Source organism: Simochromis diagramma, unplaced genomic scaffold (assembly GCF_900408965.1).
Source record: "Simochromis diagramma unplaced genomic scaffold, fSimDia1.1 OVJJ01000320.1, whole genome shotgun sequence".
Taxonomy (NCBI): domain Eukaryota; kingdom Metazoa; phylum Chordata; class Actinopteri; order Cichliformes; family Cichlidae; genus Simochromis; species Simochromis diagramma.
In genome coordinates, this window is record NW_024386773.1 from 2866333 (window position 1) to 2873960 (window position 7628).

Genomic DNA, 7628 nt, shown 5'->3' on the forward strand with positions numbered 1-7628 from the left:
TATACAGCTAGTTGTTTACTAAACTAGCTGTGCCTACCACCTGAAATACAATTTGCGACCAAGTTTACAATGGAAATAAACCACAACAAAGTTAATGCATCTTTTTCAAATTATTACCCACTTTTATATTAATCAGTCTGAGCAGTGAGGTAAAACGAAAGCTGTTAGTTGTCCTTTTGAGATATTCATAAAATATTCTCTTCAGTGTAAAAAGAAAGCAAAAATAAGCCTCATTCTCCAGTTCAGCATCACCTTCATCGCACAGCACAAGTTATCTATTTGCAAGCGCTTACAGATTGAAACTGTTAGATTCACTCAGATAAAAACAGTCTGGAAAGTTTTAAAGCTTTAAAATGAGGATGCGGCTGCATGTTATTTAAATTTGTTGACGGAGCATCCTGTGGTGCAAATCCTTGCAGTGACGGGACGAAAACATTTAAGAAGCATCCAAACTGATGCAATGTTTGACGTACTTTTAAAGGCATCTTTTTAGAAAATTCATGCTTTTCATAATCTTCTTTTTAAAATGAGGTTCCAATGAGGTCTTTGTTAATATTTGTGCAGCATGCTCGTCGCTTTTTACAGTGTAGATTTTCATTTTGCATTTTCCCGCCACTGAGAAGCTTCTGGAGCCCTTTGAAGAACGCATTCCTCCGAGGGAGAGAGCGAGAGGGAGGGAGAGGGTGTGTGTCTTTCATTCACAAATGTGAACATGTTCGTGGGATGAACAGGAGCCGTTTCTCTGTGTGTGTTCGTGTTGCCCTTAAGAAAAAAATGCTGGTCGAGTTTCGCCTGAAAGTGAAGCTGCAGGGGAGGAACATGCTTTACATGTGTGATGTGTGTGCAGCTGTACGTCTGCCTTTGTGAGAACTCGGTTCACTTTTAGACCTCAGGAATGAGGAAAGCGGAGCTAATTTTCTGACAGAGCGCTGAGGTCAGGTTAGGCGTATGTGAGGGTAAGGTTTCGGTTGAGGCATTCAGTTGTGTTAGAATAGGGGATCCATTATGTGACTCAGTGTCCTCACAGCTATAGAAAGGCATGTGTGCATGCGGCGTTCATGTGATGTGAACGTGATAGTCAGGAAGTGAAGGTGTGACAGCAGCAGCAGCAGAGTTTTATCAGAAATACACACACACACACACACATGCAGGATAATGTTTAAAAGGACAAATCAGCTGACACACTGAAGTCACCCAACCTCATTACTGAATAGAGCTGCATATAAAGGATATAAAGAACATAAAGAAGTGTTGTTAAAAGCTGGCAGGAATAACTCACATATGTGTCCAGATAACACTTTATTAGTGATAACACCATAACCACTGCAGAGATGTGCTGTCACTGAATTTGAGTGCAAGAGTCATGTAACATCTCGTGCCAGTGTGCCACATCCAGAGCTGATTTAAGACAGTGTATGTGACTTCAGAAACTGTTAATGGAGTTTCAGAACATATATTACATCGATTACTGTGCAAAGGTCCCGAACCACCACTCATTTTGTTATGCGTTGCTAGGGAAATTGAAAATAGGTGAAATGCAGTAAATAAGGCAAAAACAGAGTTTTTGGAAATCAGTATTTGGTATGGTCACCTTTATTCTTTGACACATCCTGAACTCTCTTCCTCAAGCTGTCAGGTCATGTGAGGACTGACTCCCTGCTGGACTCCCACCCTCAAGTGGTCACTAAAAGAACTGCAGATACAAGTTACAGATACAATAGTTCATTAAAAAAATCAAAACATTTTATGATTTTTCAATGATTTAAAATTGATTTTAGACATGACAAAAAGAGAAGCAGACACCATGCAGCATGAGCCACTTGGACACAAGCAAGTTTCTGCTGTGTAAACTACTGTTTCTAATGTCTTACAATATCTGAAACATCTGCTGCCTTCAGTCCGGTGTTACTGTACTTATGCACTTGGGCCCTGATACAAAGACACAAAAAAAATGTAAGTGTATTGTTAAATAATCCTCAATAAGACTTAAAGCTAACTGAATAACTTTTGTGGCACAGAAGCAAGAACCAGCACAGCTGTGTTTGTGTGTCCTTGCAACACTGTATCACATGCTGAATCTCTGGTGTGTTCTTAGCAGCACGTGGGCACATGTGGCTCACATGTGGCTCACATGTTCATGTTCACATACTTTCACCTCAGTCACTTTCACTCTCACACACACACACCTACACACACACACACGCACACTTCAAAGTAAAGACGCTGACAGAAAGACATATCCTTTAATTTTTCCCTCTTCCACTGATTTGAAATGCATTTATGTTGCATCATGTTGCTTCACATTTTTGTACCTTGCTTGCTGAACCTGGTTGACATCATTGTCTCACTCAGTCTGTCATCGTTTGAGCAGCTGGTGGAGAAATGTTCAAAGGTTTCATTCACCAGAATTTTCTAGGAAAACTCAATGTAACGTGTGAAGTCCAGGTCAGCTGAACGGAGGAGCCTGACCCTCCACAGACCTCACAAACACAGAGCCGACTTTAAAAGTTTAAATAATGGTTAACTACTGAGGAGTTACACACTCTTCTGTGCCGCGAAGGTTGAGACTTTGAAGCTTTCACATGTCCATCTCTTGCCAGTTTCCTAACTGGTCTCTATATCTATGTTTTATTTTTACCAAGTGGTACAGACATTTTATTTCTACACTTCTGAATTCAGAATTTTTCACTTCTTTTTAGCTCGTGATGGGCTTTGACCTGTTAAGTTCACTTTAAAGTGCAATGGCAATCATGCGTGCTGATGCTGAAACAAGATCTTGTACTGACACTTCAGCTGAAAGACTATTCACTGAAGTTGTGTTTTTTGGAACATGGCAGTTTTCTTGATCCTGCTTGTACAGGATTTCTCAATATTCCCCACCCCACTGGAAAACATTCTTACTGTTCACGCCAAAACCGTAGACTGCAGTGGAATTTATGTCTTCTCCCATCCCACGGGTCAAAACATGCTATATCACTGTGAAGCACTGACAATACTAACTCCGGTGAGAACACAACCCAGAATATCTGTCCCTGGATCTATGCATATATATATGTATAACCTCTCTTTGTGAGCACAATCATTGACATAATACATTTTCCAGCCTTTTAACCCAACAACTAAGAGTTAACCATCCCATTTCAGAGATCCACTTTTTCCCGACTTGTTGGTTTATTGTATTCACTCACTGGTTAGATTAAGGGACTGGGTTAAAAGACAGCCCTTCACAACAATAACTTGTTTTGTTGACAGATGGTAAGTGGTAAATTAAGAGTGGATCTTCGTTGATCCTGTAAAGCAACATGCGTCACAGCACAGACTAAAGGACACCGTGTCCATAATTTACAAACTGGCACTAACTGACATCCTGGGGATGAGAACAAGCTGTGCAGGAAGGTTGGTACTACAGTGTTTGCCATCTAAATCATTGAAGGAAATGTAAACATACACACACACAACACACCCAGCTGAATTTGTCATCAGGGCAATACACTGCACACATGTGCCAAGTTTGTGTATGCAGAATTAGAAAGATGCACACGCACATGCTCATATATTAAATATTTGCATATAACACACACACACACACACACACACACACGGACGGTTCAGGTTTGGCCCATCAAAGACAAATATAGCTGTTAACATTTCAGAGCAGCAAATTAAGTGAAATGACATTTAATTAATATTTAATGATTGCAACACTAATTATATTTTTCCAACAAGCACTGTAATAACTTTCTGCTCTATTTGTCACACTATGAGAGATGGCCATAAGAAAATATTGGTCTCAGTTTGTGATTACGTACAATGTCATTATGTAGAATGGTGGGATGATGTGCAAGCAGAGACATTAGCCCGTGTTATCGATCAGCGTCTCTGTCACCGTTTGGAAAGTCAGCACAATGACGAGCAACTGTTGGTCACAGAGTTGAGAGCTTTCATTACAAACCTACAATCTACAGCTTCTTGTCACCAGGTGCATCTTTTCAGGCGTGTTTCCTCCATTTGGCTCATTCAAATGGAATTTATGCATTTCAGGGAGGTGGAGTGATTTCTAGAACCCATTTCTCGCCCTGATGATGCTGTTATCAAGCCGTTTAGTCTGAATCTTAAATTTAAGTTTCGTTCCTCTAGTTTTCATGTTTTATTTTTTAATATTTTTGCTTTTTTTAATGCTGATTCTAAAAAAACACATGGACTTCGTTGGAAACCCATAAAAACTGTTAAAATATTGAAAGCAAGGCACCACGTTGTGAGGCCACAGTTTGCCTCCATGTTTAAAACTTTGGTGATATGTAAGATTTATTGTCATATTCATACAGACATATTTGTACTCGTAGTTACATTACATCTCTGGCAATGTTGTAGACGTGGTTTAAAAAGTTACTTTCTTTAAGGGGTAAATAACTAAATTAATGCATTGCTTTTTGTTGAAGTTTTGTTAAAGTAATGCACAATGTGTACACAATAGAAAGATATAGAATTTCTCCAGAATTAAATTAAGTGCAAGAAAGGAAAAAAACAGACAGTTTCTGCATTATGACACCTCTGTCTGTGGTTGTAACTGTTTCTGTGGCAGGATGCCTTGGTATGTTTCCGGGAGAAGTGCTATGGGTTCAAACCCCTGATTGAGTCAGATAATTTGGGCTCTCCTCCCTCAGCAACAACCAACCATCTGCGCTGAAGCAACACAGGCTCCAGTCAACAAATGCTCACACTCGGTAACATAATCAGTTGGGCAACCTGCACATTTTCTGCAGCCAGCTTTGCATCTGTTTTAAAACTCACTTTCAGGTTGTGGTTGGAAAAAAAGAGTGAATCTACTAAAGTTAGGTAACAGCTTGAGGTTTGGAAAGTAAGCTACACATTTCAGGATGTTGTATCATGAAAATTCATTTTTCAGTGTTCAGGGGAGCCAGATGATTTTAGGACTCAACATATCCTGAATATTTAAGTTTGAGCTTCAAGTCCCCCTCCATGCTTTTTCTGCTTTTCTTTATATACTGATTAAAATTTCACATAATGTGTCAAACACCCGAAATTACTCTAAATGTTGATTTTTTTTTCTGTTTTTAGCTTTCTATGATGTCATTGAGAGCACATGCCCCCTGTATGGTTGTCTCTGGCAAGGTGGCTCCATCTGCAAGCTCAAAAGCCCCGCCCACCTGCTGTTCATTTTTATTTGTGGAGGATTAGCCAATAAGAAGACACCTTAAAGGGAAGGTGGGATTAACCAGGGAGTAGCTAAAGCACACAGTATAAAAGATTGTCAAAGCAAAGAGTTTGAAAAATGAAGCTGACCCATGAGGTAAACCTGCATTCTTAGTAATGGCCATTAATGGGCGATGGCCATGATTGCAAAAAGGCTTATTGTTCTAAAGAAGTCTATAGGAAAACGTTCCTCTGTCCGGACCTCAGTAATCACTTTCCGGCATAATAAGTTTTACTCATATTGGGGCATCGTGTTAATTTCTGTCATTCTGAATGTCAAAGACTGAAGAATTATCCAGGATGTGCTCGCCTAATGACTTGTGATTGACAAGTCTCACCTTGAGGCTTCATATATGGATTAAACAGTGGGTGACACCACAGTAGCTTTAACATTACAAACCACATCATCTTTTATAGTGTGTATGCTAAAGCAGCTTGTTTTAGACAGAAGATGAACCTATTGCCTGCTCCAAGGTTAAGAATCAGAAAATTATGGAGGAATCATTCAAACCTCTTCAAGTAAATTCCAGTAAATTTACTGTAAAATTGTGGCTGAAAGAGCCTGTTAACACCCAAACCAGGAAACATTAGCCTGCCATGTTTTTCTGCGCAGTGGAGGTTCAGCTGTTGGTGGCCAGCATCTCTCTCTACTCATCATCATTGTAAACATGTGGGTAAGTGTACTTTCCCTTTTTCCTTGGCTTACTCTATTTGTAATGTGAATTCACATGGCATTTGTTGAGTGCTCTGTTTGCATCAGCTCATGATTGAGCAGCTAAGCCATAATCAATTGAAAGTGTGCATATCTGAAGTATAAAAAACATTTTTTTCTAACAAGTTGAACTTTATTTTTGGAACAATGTCGAATAATCCTCAAATCTGTTTTTTTCACCCTAATTGTCCCTTTCGTATATAAATAAGAGGATTTGAAACAACAACCTGGATTCCTTCCTAGATGAAGATGCTGAGTTTCCAGACCTGCTTATTGAAGAACTTTGTCAGCAAGATTGCTCCTTTTGGGATAGTCTATCATGAGCTATCAGCTATCACGAGACCACTGTCAAGCAGCATCAGGACAGAACTGCATCAAACTGTCTGTCATGGCTGTCAGGAGCAGGAGCCATGACTTTAGAAAATACTGTTAGAAATCATCTTCTAGGATCTGTTTTTTCTAATGAAGCAACTTAAATAAAATAAAATGATGCCTTCAAATACTTTCAAGAAACCCGTGAGCTCATGATGATCCTGTCCTGAGCTGACATGGACAAATTAGGTCAGGGTCAAGCTCAATTTACACCCTTTGTTTTAATAAATAAAGGCTCTCAGTCACACACAAACACAAAGCTGCATGCAGTGCAAAAATGTAAATGCTAACTTCTTTGACTGCATGCTTTCTTAGCACATGATAGAATCTAAACACACACACGGTCACCACTATGACATTTTCCAGGTACACTGTGTACATGCACACCTAGTAACACATTAACTCAGTGTGTTGCTTGTGCAGCTCCAGAGTGCTGATGTGGACACACCAGCTGACAGAGTGACTGCTGAAAAAAACAGCACTACAAGCACAGCGCGTCTAAGCTGAGGGTGCAGCTAGAGTAACAGAGACACTGAAATACTATCCACTCCCAGGTAGAGATGACCTGTCACACGGTGCAAGAAGCAAGTCCAGTATCTGGCTGAAAGCAACCAAAATCATCCAGAGTGAATGACAAAGCAAAACCTCGCAAGGACCCGTTTTTAATGTTGCACGAGAAAAATGGTTTCTCTGAGTGGCAATTTTTTTTTTAAATTAAATTCTTTGGTAGCACTTATAATAATGTCACATTATTAAGCATTATTAGGGTATTAGCAAGTGCTTATATAGCATTACTCCTCCTTAGTATACCATTTATAGATATCAATATATTATTATGACTATGATTATGATTATAATTATTACTAGCAGTGCTCTAGTAGCAGTGATAGATGTACATGGTGTAACAGTAACAGATTTATAAATGTATAAATGTATTTCTAAATGACACACTAAGAAGGAGCAATGATATATAAATGATGAATTAAGCACTTGCTAATACTGTACTAAAGCTTGATAGTGTGACTTTATTATAAACCGCTACAAAATCTTCTCATTAGACACTTGAGAGGGGGGCATTGTCTGGTGGGGTTCATTCATCAAGAATGAAAAGAGCAAAAAAAAAAAAAAACCAAAAAAAAAAACCCCTCTTGATTCTTTTGCTTTGATGTAGTTACTTATCTAAGGTGGAAAGTTTTTTTTTTTCTTTGTTTGTTTGTTTGTTTGGTTTTTGCTTTGTTTTATTATTTGCTTCGAGCTGCATGCAAAAAGATATTTTGTGAAAAGGGTTGGCGTAGTAAGCAAATGCTTCAGCCAATACCTTTTGATTAGC

General features: G+C 39.0%; 1 long non-coding RNA gene across 1 annotated transcript; it reads left to right on the forward strand.

The window, feature by feature from the left end:
• Window positions 1-5042: 5042 nt before the first annotated feature.
• LOC120716238 lies at window positions 5043-7422 on the forward strand. Its single transcript, XR_005691847.1, has 2 exons — window positions 5043-5733; window positions 5828-7422. It is a non-coding gene; the product is annotated as an uncharacterized LOC120716238 (long non-coding RNA).
• Window positions 7423-7628: the final 206 nt, after the last annotated feature.